The 16,234-nt window shown below is 39.6% G+C and overlaps 2 protein-coding genes across 2 annotated transcripts in view; one reads left to right on the top strand and one right to left on the bottom strand.

Annotated features, from left to right (window-relative positions):
• LSM7 (LSM7 homolog, U6 small nuclear RNA and mRNA degradation associated) overlaps positions 1-16,234 on the bottom strand; it is a 528,664-nt gene that overhangs the window by 41,961 nt on the left and 470,469 nt on the right. The gene's annotated exons all lie outside the window — the stretch shown is intronic.
• TMPRSS9 (transmembrane serine protease 9) overlaps positions 7,189-16,234 on the top strand; it is a 91,279-nt gene continuing 82,233 nt past the window's right edge. Inside the window, exon 1 of the mRNA XM_072113927.1 lies at positions 7,189-7,318. The gene's annotated coding sequence lies outside the window, so the exon portion shown is untranslated. The remainder of the gene's footprint in view (positions 7,319-16,234) is intronic.

The raw sequence follows: 16,234 nt of genomic DNA, 5'->3' as shown, positions 1-16,234 counted from the left end.
CTCTGCCCCCATGGGGTTCACAATCTAATGGACCTAACCGGTATGTTTTTGGAATGTGGGAGGAAACCCACCCAAACACGGAGAGAACATACAAACTCTTTGCACATGTTGACCCTGGGACTTAGAACCCAGGTCTCCAGCGCTGCAAGGCTTTAGTGCCAACCACTAAGCCACTATGCTGCCCCTAATCATTTGGTATTTTTTTTCTTCATTTTAATCTTTAAAAAGCATAAGAAGACGTAACATATGATTCCCATTAATGCCTTACTGACTTGCCTCATACTAATATGGCATACAATGGGGTATGAGGAATATCTGACCCTTCTCCATACATGGTGGTTGCTGGCTCTAGTATGCAGCAGGCACCAACAGCTAACAGCTATGGCTAACCTGTTAGGTGGCGACCGGTTGCCAGACCTGTTATTCAAGAAACCACATGGCACACTTTTATAGCAGTTATCAGGTCACCTAGGGTACACTCATGGAGGCCTAAATAAACATATAGAAATATTTATCTAATATGGTGAATGCCATAATGTCAAGAAATGTCCAAATCAGTGTTTTTTTCACCAATCTGCTATCTATAAAAATTTGAAAGAAAAGATGATTAGATCATCTAAATGGTATCAATGAAAACCTAACCATGTCCCACAATACATTGCACACTGTAGTATAAAATAAAGCAAAGGTGTGCGAAACTCGCCACTTACAAGAAGACACCAGGATGGATAAAAAGCTGTTTTCTTTATTTACGTCCTGGGAACAGTACAACTGTGTGTCTTAATCATGATCTGATAACACAAGTTTAATTGAAGTAATTTAGAACCCCCTTTATTGATGACGAAAAATGGGGCAGTATCCTGAGGGGAAAACACACCTCCTGGCTACCTTCGCAAATATCACCAAGGTAGGTAAGATAGACACACATACAACAAATATACAAATGAACAGCGGGATATCATGTGGAGTACAAAAACGTATCCTTAGTCATCATTAGGCAGATTGACGGACTAAAATTCACAGAAATATGATTCCATTCACTACTAGCACCTTTCTAAAACAAAGAAAAGGTTACTATTCCTCTATTCCCATCCACTGGAAGTCTACTGGTTTTTGTGGTGATGTTCACAAAAATGTTTAGAAGCGTTAACCGTTTCATTGTCTATGTCCGATAGGTGTCTCCTTATGCATACTTTCAAGGGACATGTTGTATAGCCAACATATTGTTTTTTACACAACAGGCATTCAAACACATACAATTCAACCACATATAGCCTTCTTTTATGCTATTTTGGCTATTAAAGGGGTTGTCCGAGTTTAAAAAAATATATATATATATGTTGCCGGGAGCGGGCTGCCTAAAACAATAAAGCTGTACTTACCTTCCGGTGCCCTCCGGTATCCAGCACTGCCGTGGCCGGGTACGCCTATCCGTCCCTATACACAGCATTGTGTATGGGGGCCGGAAGGTTGTCAGGTCCGGCCGGAAGCTGAATGCAGCGCTGCTCCGGCGGCCATGTTTGTTTACATGGCGCCTGGACCGGCAGCAGTGCTGGATACCGGAGGGCACTGGAAGGTAAGTACAGCTTTATTGTTTTAGGCAGCCCGCTCCCGGCCACATATATATTTTTTTCAAAACTCGGACAACTCCTTTAAACAAGCTAGGAGAAATACTCCTGCCTATTGTTGGAGCTTTTTTCACCACACATTTGATGCCTTGAGCCACCAACAGTATTAGTGATGTATCGTGTAGCAGAATAGGAAAATAATGCTTGACTATATTACTAATTTTAGAAAATTGATTGCTTTACATGGTTGAAAAAAACATGGGTATATTCTCATTTTCGTGTACCTTTGCTCTGTTTGGATTCTATGGCTTGGATATCACTATGTGAACCACTACGTGAACCAGGGGAACAGAATTGCTTTCATTTGGGTGAGCTGGACCTTCACCGAAATAGGGTAAAATGAACCACATTTAAGATATTTTTCTAGCTTCTCAGTACATGCCACAAAAATCTAATTGTGCCACTAGATACAATTCCTCCCACAGAAAACAAGTCTTTGTATATCTTTTTAAGCAGAACAATAAAACCATTGTGGCTTTTGAAAGGAGGCAAGTGAAAAATGGAAACGCAAATATGCTAAATCTATGCTATAGGCATGGGTTGGAAAGCGTTAAAACCTATGGAACCTAATTAGCTGTCCTAGATCTCTTATATAAAAGTATGGACACCCACAGTTAGGGGACAAAAAGAGATGGTGTGTGAGTGGCTAGAGAGGTACAAGAAGGTCCAGGAAATGGCCAGTTCATTGATTCAAAGGGTAGAGTTTGTAGCAGGATGAAACAATCAACAGCATCAAAAGTAGAGGACAGATCAAGAAGAAGTAGTGTTGTTTGGTCTTGGTAGGATTTATTACAGACTTAAAGTAGTTGAGTGATTGGGTCAGTAAGACAAGGAAGCTACATGATTGGGTCAGAAACCATATTGTAGGATGAAATTCCAGGTGGACATATTGTTTGAAGACTTTTAAATCAAATGGACGTAATTAATTTTCACAGAATGTGATGCATCGCATCATTTGGCTTCAGAGCGGCACACTGCCACCACAGAGAGAAGAGGACTTCTGCAGCTTACATTAGCTTTTATTTTCAAAGTAATAGTTAGGAGAAATGGAGGGGTGTGTGGAGTATGCATCAGGGGATACAGAAATGGGACCAATTTAAGTGAAGGGCTATAGAAAGGGAGGTATTAGAATGCTCCCTTTTCTACAGGCTTTTTTCTTAAGCACCTACTTACAAGGAAAGGCCAAAGAAATGGAGGCATTATGAGGGGGAGCCTACAGAAAAGGGGACACTAAAAGGGGATAAAAGAATTGGGCATTATAAGAAGGGGTGTATGATAGAGGGCATTATTAGGGGGGCAATTTTAAATGGGGAAGCTGCAGGAAAGCTGCATATTGGTTGGGATTAGGTATGGAATAAGGGTGGGCACACAATTTCTCGTTTCCATGGATCATGGACAGGGTGCAATCCCTCCCGTCATTGTGACAAAATTCTGGAGCATAAAACTGCCCCTCTGTTTTCAATAGTAAACTGAACTGAGGGTTAAGACAAAACACTAGTAGTAATAATTTTATTATAGAATATAAACAGTACATGCAATTATTTTATCATTACTGCAATGCCTCTTTAAAGTATTATTGCCTTACAGGCAACTATTTGTATGATAAAAACTGTTTCTGTTAAAATGAATTCTATTTTCTTTGAGTCATTGTACTTTATTTTAGCTTCAGTTTGAGGTCAGTTATTTGGAAAAAACCTTCTCCCAGTGGGATACAGTGGAAATAAAGCCATAGGTAAAACAAAAATGCCAATAGACAAGCGTGTTTAAACTGTTGCCAAGGAAATTGAAAGGTTGGCTTTCCCTTTCAGGCCATTCCGGGAACTTGTTGATCTGGTTTTTGAAGGGTTCACTAAGACCTAGAACCCATTTATAAGATACTATCTGTGTAAATGATCGCAAATAAAGACTTTGGCATTGTAGTGCTCTAGTGAATTCTGTGCCAGGCAGTGATTTCTCCATGTGCTTCATAATTTCTGTTTCAAGTAAAGTTGTACTAACAGTCAAAATTGTTCTCTGAGTGCAAAATGCACCTACACATTTTGGTGTCTAATGGCATCTTTCTTGTACATCTTTGCTCAACTTTTTCCTTGTTTTGACATTTGGCTTTTTTACAGTGTTTAAATATTTGAAATCTGTACCAATTTGGGCGTCCATGTCATCCTCTACCTGTAAAGTACAGCCTACTCCCCAGTGCTTTGTATTTGAAGTTCTTTGACCCATTTTTCCTTAATTCTAAAATCCTTTTGGGGAATTTTGGTCTATTTTTATTTATTCTCTCAACTTTTTAAAAATAGACTTCAGAATTTCTTGGGAACTTTGATATACAATTACAAGATTGCTTACATATTATATTAAATACTTTGATGTCTCTGAGGATTCCACATATGGGGCCATTCTTGTCAGAGGGCTTTGGATAGGACAATTTTAAATAAAGCATAGGAGCCCTTTGAATCCATTCTGCTCTCAATGGTCATGATAGCCCATAGCAATAGGCTTCATTAAGAGTATTATAGGCTTTGACTGAAGCCCCTAGATTGTAGAGTACAAACTGGGGCTCAGAGTAGGTTTTTAACTTTCATATATATATCACACACTATGGAATTATTAATGAGTAGTAGTCCTACATTTATTGAGTGGTTACAAGATATAAGAAAACGCAGCTGGACTGTCTGAACAGCGGTCTATCCTCATCCAAATATCGCTTGTGTGGAGCTGCACTAGAAAAGTTCCCAAGAGGGAAAGTGGAACCAAATTGTGGATTCGCTAAAGGATATACAAGAAGACATAAAAGAAGCTCCGGTTAGACTGTTTTTAGAATTATGAATGAGTTATATCCATATGAGTTATAACTAATGAAAATAAAGGCTATGATTTAACAGTGCGGTAAATGGGATTATTTTGCCGTCTTCGCATTTCAGTCTGGGGACACAATCACAGTGTCTTTTTGTAAAGATTGGTTGAGCCTAATACTGGATATAACCAAGACCAATTGTAAGGGTGAACTGGAAACGGAAGGTCAGACTCACCCTAGGAGCCCTAATTCTGAATCCACCCACTCATCCTACCTACTCACTAGAAAACCACACTAAAGAGTGGCAGTAAATCTCTGCTTGCAATTGATAAAATAGACGAGGACAAGACAAACAAGAAGAAGACATAAGAAGTACCAAATTAACAGAAAATAGGGAAAAACAGAAAAACTGGCCCCTTCCACACTTGCTCAGAGTTTGCTCAGGGTGCGATCAGGGTTTGGTCAGTGAAAAAAACTGACATTTTGCATCAGAGCTCAATCAGTTTTCAGTCAGAGTTTGTTAAGTGTCTCAGTTTTTCCCGTGCATTTTCGATGCAATTTCAATGCGTTTTTCACACGCTGATAATGTGCGTGAAAAGGACTGAGGACTGAGCTCTATCTTTTCTATGGCAATTGATGCGTTAAAAAGGCATTGCACTTGCATGTGTCTCAGAGTGCGATGCGTTTTTGATGCATCTCCATAGACTTGTATGGTGCAAGTCTACGAAAGTCTGAAAAAGCCCATTGATTACAATGGGTCAAAGTGCAATGCAAGTTCTGCGCAACAAAAGAGTGAAAAACTCAAGTGTGGAAGGGGCCTTAGAGGATACCAGATAAAATAGAACAAAATAAGAACAAACTTGTTCAAGTGTGAACAATACCAGGACCTTTTATTTGATATCAGAAGTCTGGTTCAAATACTGATAGGATCAGGATTCCGTCCATCACAGTATGTTAACTTTGAACCAGTAAGGACACTACTGGGTGTGGCACATAATCAATCCATGCTGCTACAAAAAAATAGACCAGTGTTCAGACAGAACAATGCAATCGGTCCAACATGGGCTGCACCTTGCTTAGTGAGAAGGATGCTGGCACAGATAATACAGTTGTCAGCAGGACTAGGTGCAGCCTACGTTCTCATATACTGTACTTATGTCCATGCAGGAATGATAAGTTACAGTTTACACAGTGGCAATAAAACACATCAGATGTATATTTTAATAATTATATCACTGAGAGTTTGCCACAGATTTAAAAGGTGAAAATCCTCCATGTAAATTGACTTGCTGATATAAAATCCACATTACAAGGCATGTTTTTGTGCGAATTCTAATGTGAATTCTCGCGTAATGGCATATGTTAGAAATCTCATGTACCTTAGGCTACTGTTAAGGCTGCGTATTTTCTGCCCATAACCCTAGTGAGTTTTTGTTTGTATTTGTGTATTTAAAATCTAAAGCTACTTTCATCTTATGGGAATCTTAATATTTTCAAGATGTGAGGTCGCACCTGCTCTGTAGACCTTGTTCTCTCCCTTTGCAACTAGTGTCTGACTGCCCAATAGATACGTGGAATCGTCCAGACGGATGGATGGTGAGACAACATTTTAATGGAGAGGTGATGACACATATGCAGTCAAGTAATGGAGCCGTCAGGTGCTTTTATCCATCAGGTTGTTTCTGTGGTCAGACCCCGCTAATGTACTTTTTTTTTTTTTTTTTTGCAGTGGTTATAGATTTCTGGTAATCTAGAAAACTTATCTGAAAATGTTGTAAGATACATTTTTTTTCTTTTTAAATAATGGGTTGGGTTATAGTTTTTTATTTCTTCTAAATGTGAGGTTTTAGTAAATGTTTTCATAGTATGAATGTTTCAGGAACTCTAAATAAAACAGATTAAGACTACCTCTACGTGAACACATGAACATGAGCATAATTGGACGCAAAGCCAGAAGAACAGTTGTTTGTAACTTGTGTATCATCAATGTGTGAGGTCACACACTTATGACTGTAGAAAAGAAACATGGGAAGGAAATGGACCTGCATTTTTCATGTGGAATAACAGTAACAAAGCACAGTAGTCTTACGCATGCGCAGTGTTCCTGTGATTTCAGCGATGGATCTGCACATCGTTTGCTGGTGTTGACCAGCTTCACCATACTTGCACCACTTTAAAAACAGGCAGGTGCTCAGGAAGGTACAAAAGAAAGGACAGGAAAATACAATAAATCAAAGTGTAAACTGTATGCAGCTAAAATAGCACCTGCAATATGCTAACCTATGTGGACTTATAATTTCTTAGTGGTACAGCCCTCATTATTATAAGAAACAGAAATAATGATGCGTGTTACAAGTGTTGTGGTAATATGTTCATGTATTGATTTGAGTAACAAAACTCAATAGCTTTAAGGAAATATAAGCAGATTTCACTTTGAAAGCTACTTTTTAGTTGACCTTGTTGCGGTAAAAGGATCGTTTAATTTCTTACCTTAACAGAAAGAAAAAGTTCCTAAAATAATGCTTGAGGAAGTTAGAACGTAACTTTGGTATTTTTCTTTTAAAATCCTCAGTATAAAGTTTCCTGTGTTACTCCTGTCTTTTTTATAAACAGCTACCTCACAAGCCCTTTTTTCCCAGGACACATCCATTCAAACTTTCACAATCCAGATAGATGTATTCTCTCGCAAAGCCAATCCGAAGTAACTTTGAGTTCTGAATATTCATAGACTAGAGAGCTGTCTACCCCCTCCCTTCCTAGCACAAAAAGGATCGACTCAGGTAACGAAGACAGTCAATGCAGCAAGATACTTTTATGGGACATAGCTGTGGTGTTGGGAATTGTCCTTTTAGGATAGAGAAGGACTCCTCTGTACGGAGCACACACTCAACCTGTGTAGGTGAGCAATTAATATTTTACTTGTTATTACGACTGTTCATATTAACATATTTCTCTGGTTAGCTTCTGGTGAGATAACTTAAGAGAACTAGGTGCATACAAGACCTAATGTATGAGCTTTAACATGGTTTTTCATACAGTGAGATACTAGTGCTGCTTCTTTTTCTCTTAACTTATACAGTACTGTCTTCTCTTGTATAATTGACTGTTCCAATATAATTTTCTGTAGTTTTTAAACAAGTAATCTAATACTGTAAATAAATACTGTATAAAGATTTGAATTACAGTCAGAAGGCCAGAGGTAACTTGTTGCAGCCTGTTAATTATGGAGACCTCTGATTCCTGGGCACTTCTTACCTTATTCACCTTACTATACTCCAATTGTTGCTTTTCAGCTACCACTGTATGGGTAAAGCAGTATTTACATAGTAGTTTCATTAATGTAAGATTATTGTTGCCATCAAAATGTCCAAATAAGGCAAATCCTGCTTAACATATTGTTAAGTGAACAGAATATGGTGTAGTAAACATTCCACCTTTCTTCGTGATTGGTCCAGGGATCGTGGACAGATGTGTTTATATGGTCTCCATGCTTTCTGCACACACAACATTCTTCAGAATTATCAGCAGGGAAATTACATGGCAGGATTACATATACACTCCTACTCTACCACTTTAGGACTTAAAGAACATTGTTTAACAAGCTACTCTTGGCCATCCAGATATATGCCTCCAGATATAACTTCAGAGAGACTGTAGAATAATAATTTAATTGAATAGGTTGTTAGCTGTAAGGTAGTAAGAAAGAAATGATTTATTTGTTATATAAAAAAATGATGTTTATTAATTACATTGGGACATGGTACAATATGTAAAAATGCAATAGATAAAAAAGTAAACTCAATACTCACCTTTTGTGACGCCCCCCGCAGGGCCTCTTCTTTCTTCCTGTGCCCCGGCAGCAGCAGATCCGCGCTGGTGGCACATACACTATGATTCCAGCCATAGTGTGGGCATCTGCAGCTGCTGGAAGAAAGAAGACAACCTGCGGGGGGCAACGGAAAGGTGAGTACTGTTTTTTTCACTGTGCTGTGCACATTTTGTATGTTGAAAACCTCAGCTTATATTCAAGTATATTCAAGTATTTACAGTGTATATATGTGTGTGTGTAACTTGTAAAAGTATGTGTGTGTGTATATAGTTAATGTATGCATGTGAATTTATATAGGTTAGTTAATTATGTGTGTTACAAGTGTGTATAGTGAGGTATATATAGGTGTATATAGTAAAGGGTACAGTATATAGTGAGGTGTATTTATTTGCATATATATACACTCACCGGCCACTTTATTAGGTACACCATGCTAGTAACGGGTTGGATCCCCTTTTGCCTTCAGAACTGCCTCAATTCTTCGTGGCATAGATTCCACAAGGTGCTGGAAGCATTCCTCAGAGATTTTGGTCCATATTGACATGATGGCATCACACAGTTGCTGCAGATTTGTCGGCTGCACATCCATGATGCGAATCTCCCGTTCCACCACATCCCAAAGATACTCTATTGGATTGAGATCTGGTGACTGTGGAGGCCATTTGAGTACAGTGAACTCATTGTCGTGTTCAAGAAACCAGTCTGATATGATTCCAGCTTTATGACATGGCGCATTATCCTGCTGAAAGTAGCCATCAGATGTTGGGTACATTGTAGTCATAAAGGGATGGACATGGTCAGCAACAATACTCAGGTAGGCTGTGGCATTGCAACGATGCTCAATTGGTACCAAGGGGCCCAAAGAGTGCCAAGAAAATATTCCCCACACCATGACACCACCAGCCTGAACCGTTGATACAAGGCAGGATGGATCCATGCTTTCATGTTGTTGACGCCAAATTCTGACCCTACCATCCGAATGTCGCAGCAGAAATCGAGACTCATCAGACCTGTCAACGTTTTTCCAATCTTCTACTGTCCAATTTCGATGAGCTAGTGCAAATTGTAGCCTCAGTTTCCTGTTCTTAGCTGAGAGGAGTGGCACCCGGTGTGGTCTTCTGCTGCTGTAGCCCATCTGCCTCAAAGTTCGACGTACTGTGCGTTCAGAGATGCTCTTCTGCCTACCTTGGTTGTAACGGGTGGCGATTTGAGTCACGGTTCCCTTTCTATCAGCTCGAACCAGTCTGCCCATTCTCCTCTGACCTCTGGCATCAACAAGGCATTTCCGCCTACAGAACTGCCGCACACTGGATGTTTTTTCTTTTTCGGACCATTCTCTGTAAACCCTAGAGATGGTTGTGCGTGAAAATCCCAGTAGATCAGCAGTTTCTGAAATACTCAGACCAGCCCTTCTGGCACCAACAACCATGCCACGTTCAAAGGCACTCAAATCACCTTTCTTCCCCATACTGATGCTCGGTTTGAACTGCAGGAGATTGTCTTGACCATGTCTACATGCCTAAATGCACTGAGTTGCCGCCATGTGATTGGCTGATTAGAAATTAAGTGTTAATGAGCAGTTGGACAGGTGTACCTAATAAAGTGGCCGGTGAGTGTATATAGGTATCTGTAAGTCTACATAATACAGTGTACAGTATATATTGTGAGGTGTAATTAAGTGCATATAGATAGATATGTCACAGTTTATAAAGAAACAGAAAACCGTATAAAGGGAGCATCAAGAACTAGGGAAACAGGGAAGGGAAAACTGTCCTTTAAGCTGAAGCTGATGGGCACCAGTGCAAAGACTGAATCAGGCCGCCATCTGTAATGTATGGATTATATTACTAGTCTTCTCATATGGAAAAGTGACAGCTTATGGGCCCCCCTATGCCTCTTGCGTCTGGTTGTGGCTGCACCTTCTGCACCCCTTCAAGTTACGACCCTGCAAAGACCTTTCCAGATATAAGGGAAAAGGTCTAAAGAATACTTGGGTTTGGTGAACTAAATTTGGGCCCCCCTAACGCAATGATTGCTGCAAGAAAAATTTGGCAAACTAGAAATCCCAGCATGTACACAAATACACAACCAAGGCTGGATACAGAAAGGAGAGAATTAGTGGGGACAGTAATAGTGGGTAACATCCAGAGCAGGTCCACAAAACACTCTATTAAATAAACACAGACAAAGGGGAACAGACAGGAAAGTGGTGAGGGAATACAAGAGAACAGACTAACTTCACAGAATCTCTTGCCACAGTATAAAAAAGCAAGTTACTACAAAGTATACATGTTCCAACAGAACAGAACCAGGGATAAGCTGCAGATACAACAATACCTAGCAAATACTGAATGACAAAACCAACCTTAACTGGAGCTACATTGGTAGCACAGTGGTAGAAAAATGACTATTAATGCCAAAGGACGCTGGTTCAAATCCTGACTATATATATATATAATACAGAGCAAAAGTTTGGACACACCTTCTCATTCAAAGAGTTTTCTGTATTTCCATGCTTGTAAAAATTGTAGATTCACACTGAAGGTATCAAAACTATGGATTAACACATGTGGAATTATATACTTAACAAGAAAGTGCAAAACAACTGAAAATATTATATTCTAGGTTCTTCAAAGTAGCCACCTTTTGCTTTGATTACTGCTTTGCACACTCTTGCCATTCTCTTGATGAGCTTTAGGAGGTAGTCACCTGAAATGGGGGAATTCTTGCCTTATAAATGGCACTGGGACTGTCAGTTGAGTTGTGCAGAAGTCAGCTTACTGAATAGACTGTTAGAATTTTATTATGACTAGAAAAAAGCAGCTAAGTAAAGAATTATGAGTGGCCATCGTTACTTTAAGAAATGAAGATCAGTCAGTCCAAAAAATTGGGAAAACTTTGAAAATGTCCCCAAGTGCAGTTGCAAAAACCACCAAATGCCACAAAGAAACTGGCTCCTGGACCGCCCTAGGACAGGAAGATGAAGAGTCATCTCTGCTGCAAAGGATAAGTTCATCTCAGTCACCAGCCTCAGAAATTGCAGGTTAACTGCAGCCCAAATAAGAGACCAGGTCACTGCCACACAGAGTTCTAGCAGCAGACACATCTCTACAACAACTGTTAAGAGGAGACTTATGGTAATATAGCTGCTTGTTTGGGCTAAAGAACACAAGGAATGTACATTACACCAGTGGAAATCTTTGCTTTGGTCTGATGAGTCCAAATTTGAGATCTTTGGTTCCAACCACCATGTCTTTGTGTGACACAGGAAAGGTGAACAAATGGACTCTACATGCCTGGTACTGTGAAGCATGGAGGAGGAGGTGTGATGGCATGGGGGTGCTTTGCTGGTGACACTGTTGCTTATTCAAAATTGAAGTTATACTGAACCAGCATGGTTACCACAGCATTTTGCAGCGACATGCTATTACATCCGGTTTGCGTTTAGTTGGAACAACGTTTATTTTTCAACAGGACAATGACCCCAAACACACCTCCACACTGTGTAAGGGCTATTTTACCAAGAAGGAGAGTGATGGGGTGCTATGCCAGATGACTTGGCCTCCACAGTCACCAGAACTGAACCCAATCTAGATGGTTTGGCGTTAGCTGGATGGTAGAGTGAAGGCAAAAGGGCCAACAAGTGCTAAGCATCACTGGGAACTCCTTCAAGACTGCTGGAAGACCATTTCAGGTGACTACCTCTTGAAGCTCATCAATTAAATGCCAAGAGTGTGCAAAGCAGTAATCAAAGCAAAAGGTGGATACCTCGAATATAAGACGATCCTTTGGCAGGGGTGCCAGAGCGGGTACTCAGAGCACTCTCTGTGGGCACGCAGGTCGTCACCTCATCACAGAGTTCACTAGACAGAACTCAAGTCCTCCTCCTGAAGTCCCAAGCCATGCAGGATGTACCACGATTGGTTCCATTTTAAAGCAGCACATCCTTGACTGCCTGGGACTACAGGAGAAATGAGAAGGTGTGGACAGAGCCGGATTTCACTGGAATTCCTGCTCCATGCCCAGCAATTATTTCTGTTCAGTGGACCCCGGAGGGAAGATAAAATGATAATACGAATTTTTCATCCATCTTTTTACTGTATTTGTGTCCACAGGATGTCAATAAAATTTAAAGCAAGTGGCAATTAATTTCTGCTTAAATTGAAATGTTGAAACTTTGCAATAAAGTGAGTATTTTTGCCACTCTGTCTTTCCATCACTGATATAAGGCTTATTTTCTATTGTTTCACACTTTCTTTGTTAATTATATCATTCCACATTCCACATGTTAATTCATATTTTTGATACCTTCAGTGTGAATTTACAATTTTTTATAGTCATGAAAATACTGAAAAATCTTTGAATGAGTAGGTGTGTCCAAACTTTTGGCCTGTACTGTATATATGTATATTTATATATGTGTGTTATAATACAGTGTACAGTATATAGTGAGGTGTAATTATGTGTATATAGATAGGTATGTGTATGAGTGTATAGTAAGATATATATGTGTATGAGTGTATAGTAAGATATATATATATATCGTCACGTGACGTGGGATGCAACTGTATGGGTTAATTTAGCCTACACAAACTTGCGCTCACCTTTCACTCAGGACACTAATTGAGCATAAATCACACCTCATACATCTCCAGCACCAGCAGTCACACAGCTAACCACACTTCACAAGGCTATGAGTTCGCAGAGCATACAGGGACCAAAATTAAAGTGAAAAGCTTTAATTACAAAAAGTTGATCAGTGCATAAAAAGATATTAAAAACAAAAGAATTACATAATAAAATGACACACACACAGCAAAACAGTTATAAAATAAAAAGGGAGAAAAATAACAGAAACTTACAACTTAAAGTAAATCCTGATTCCCTGGAGGTGGGAGAAAAAGGGAACACACTCAGCTTATCAAGCAGCCCCCAAAATGTGAACACCAATTCCTGGATTTCATATTGTTTTATATCTTCTCAGTTTGGTTCAGGTTTCAGAACCTCCCATTCATTAATTAGTCCAGAGGGTCATTCAGGATTGGGAAAAGTTTTAATGAGGGGGAGAGTCCAGGAATATTTAAACAGTTCTTTGTTTCCAAATTCCTAGATGCAGGGGGTGGGGGTAGGTGCAGAGGAGAGGTGACCAAATGGCTTTTGAGGTCACCACAGAACATTCTGCAGGTCAGAGTTTATCAGGTTGTAAGGATCTCCAGGATGGTGTAAAAGAGGCCTGGATGCTTCAATGGATGCCACATATTTCAACAAAGTTTGTAATTGCCCAATAGTTCAACAAATCTTATACATTCACGATTAATATCTCCTTGACAATATGTATATATGTAACGTATGCCAGGACAAGGGTGTAGCACAGGTTTGTTTGCAAGAAGCCTCAGGCTACATTCGCAGGAGTAACTGTTCCAAGAACACATATTCGTTTACACCAAAACGCTTGTGATAAGGTAGAAGCACCACTGTTCTGGCATTGTTGACCTGCAAAACATGTGGTCCATGTATCCTATCTCAAGCGTTTTGGTATAAATGAATATGCAACTGGGCCAAGCTCCTGCCTGCTGCCTTTGAAATGCGTTTCAATACGCAATTCAAACATAGCATGTGAATGCGGTTCAATGGGCCCTAAGCCCATGATACCCTTATTTCACCCCTGGGTGTTACAGTGGAGGTATAGTTGTTATAGTACATAATGGTGAGAACACAGAGCTCAGTCGTCTTTAAAGTGGGGTGAAGAGGTGCCATAATGTATTAGAGTGGGGATATGGAGAGTACATAGGAGTGGAAATGCAAGATTCAAGACTGTGAGCACAGCAGATAAATTGTTTATTGGAATAAGGCATGAGAATATTATAGTCTAAATGGGTGGGGTACACTTGAAAATATACTTCAGCTCCTTTTTGAATACCAACCAAACATTATTATAATTGCTTGGAAATGAGTGAATACTGATTATTGTCAAGTATATGGACCATTTTCAGGCTTGGTACCTAGGGCAGCCTGACTTGTAAATAGGGAGCTGTTTATCCTAGGAGGCTTAGCTCTACCAAAGAAGCTTTCAGGTATAGCACTCTTTAGAAAACATCTGGTAAATGCACCAGTGCAGAGCTTTCAAATCCGACTTAACTCCACCGGCCAGATTCCCTGCAAAACCGTCAAATCTTTATTTTTCAATTTCTGGACAGATCAGTGTACATGTTTTGTGATATCATTGAGAATTTGGTTTCTGATTAACCCCTTAGTGACCATGCTCATTTGCGCCCTGATGACCAAGACCTATTTTTCAAAACCAGCATGTGTCACTTTATATAGTTATAACTTTAGAAGGCTTTAACTTACTGTTAAGGAGATCGCACTGGTTTTGGACACCATCTTGACTACTGTCCGCCATTTTAAGTATTAACCAGCAGTCACACCAGCAGTCAAGCACTGTCCAGTTAACGTCATGATTCAAACTACATTGTAACCTGTTTGCTCGCCTGTCAGCTAATTCCCTTTGACATTTAATGGGAATCCAGTCTGTCCTTCATCTTTAGTTCTATATATCTTGGTTCTGGAGCCAGCTTATCTTTTTCTTCTCAGGGAAATTAGTATACACATGTCTGTGAACAAGGTCTGGGTGCACAATTCATTAACCGTCTGGGAGAATGTCTTACAGACTGTCCTAGTAAAATGCATTATTGCCAATAGCATTCTATCTTCCAGTATTCTATCTCCTTGTCACGCCCACCAATGCTGATTTTTCTGTCTTTTTATATATGTGCTTGTGTGTGAAATAAACGGGAAGAAGATCTTTACATATACTAAGAGACTGACGTGTGTCTTGGTTTTGTTTCAAGCCCCGGGGCAGTCATGAAAGAGTTAATTTGAAAGTCGCCTGTACAACTGAAGTAAGGACTGTTTTGAGTCCTAGATAAAAATCTCTAACATTTACCTAAGTGTTTTTGAGTTTGTTTTTCCATTACATTTTGTACTTCAAAAAATTGGGAAATTTTGGTTGATGTATTTAACAGTTATTTATAAAAAAAAGGTGAATTTGGTAAACATTTTGAAAAAATTAGCTATTTTCAAATTTAAACATTTACCATATCTCACCTTTGTGTTGGCATCATTTTAAAAATGTCCTTTTGTTTTGTTTTTTTAACCTGTACCATACCTGTAAAGAAAACAAAATACTTGCAATTAAAATAAAATTTAGGAACTATGAAACAGATTAGGAGGCTGCAGAGGGCAGGGGGACTCACATGCGTGTCCCTAATCACTTTAGAAAAGGATATACAAACTTAAGCATAAAGATTCAAAGTGGCAAAACAATATAGACTCTTGTATATCCAGAGCGGGATCAGTCCCGTGGAGGGGAACGGTGAGGGGAGTGACCCATTGTATCTAGCCACAACGAGACTGCCTCCAGAGTGTCAAAGAAGCGAGCTTGGTCAGCCCCAATAATGCGAATTCTATCAGGGTAAAGCATATTTCAAATTAGCTTCTCACAGATGCTTCTTGACGTGTAAGGACTAGACTCTCTCTTTTCGGATATCGACGGAGAAGTCAGGAAATGATCATGATGTCTGCATTTACTACCTTCACATTGCCTCTTTAGATAGATGGAGGATGGCATCTCGGGCTCTGAAAATCACTTCAGATATAGGTGGAGATAAGAAGGGTCTTCTTAAATGGCATGATGATCTCTCCCCATGGTACGTTCAGGGAAGCCAACCAAGCAGAGGCTGCATCTACACAAACAATTTTCTTGTTCCTCGATATGTAGGAGGCACACTATTTTAGATCAATAGGGAAAATCCCCAAATATTGCAATACAGTATAGTATTGCAGTATATGTTAAAATTCATCAGACCCCTAGGGTTTAAGTACCCTGGGTGGGGAGTCTACAAAATACTACAGAAATTGTAGTTTTAATCATGATAATGAACATGAAGTTTTGGAAATTGAGGAAAGGGTAAGAAGGAGAAAGTA

This window comes from Engystomops pustulosus, chromosome 1, assembly GCF_040894005.1.
Source record: "Engystomops pustulosus chromosome 1, aEngPut4.maternal, whole genome shotgun sequence".
NCBI lineage: Eukaryota > Metazoa > Chordata > Amphibia > Anura > Leptodactylidae > Engystomops > Engystomops pustulosus.
The sequence above is the reverse complement of the archived record's forward strand: the minus strand, read 5'-3'. Positions and strand labels throughout refer to the sequence as shown.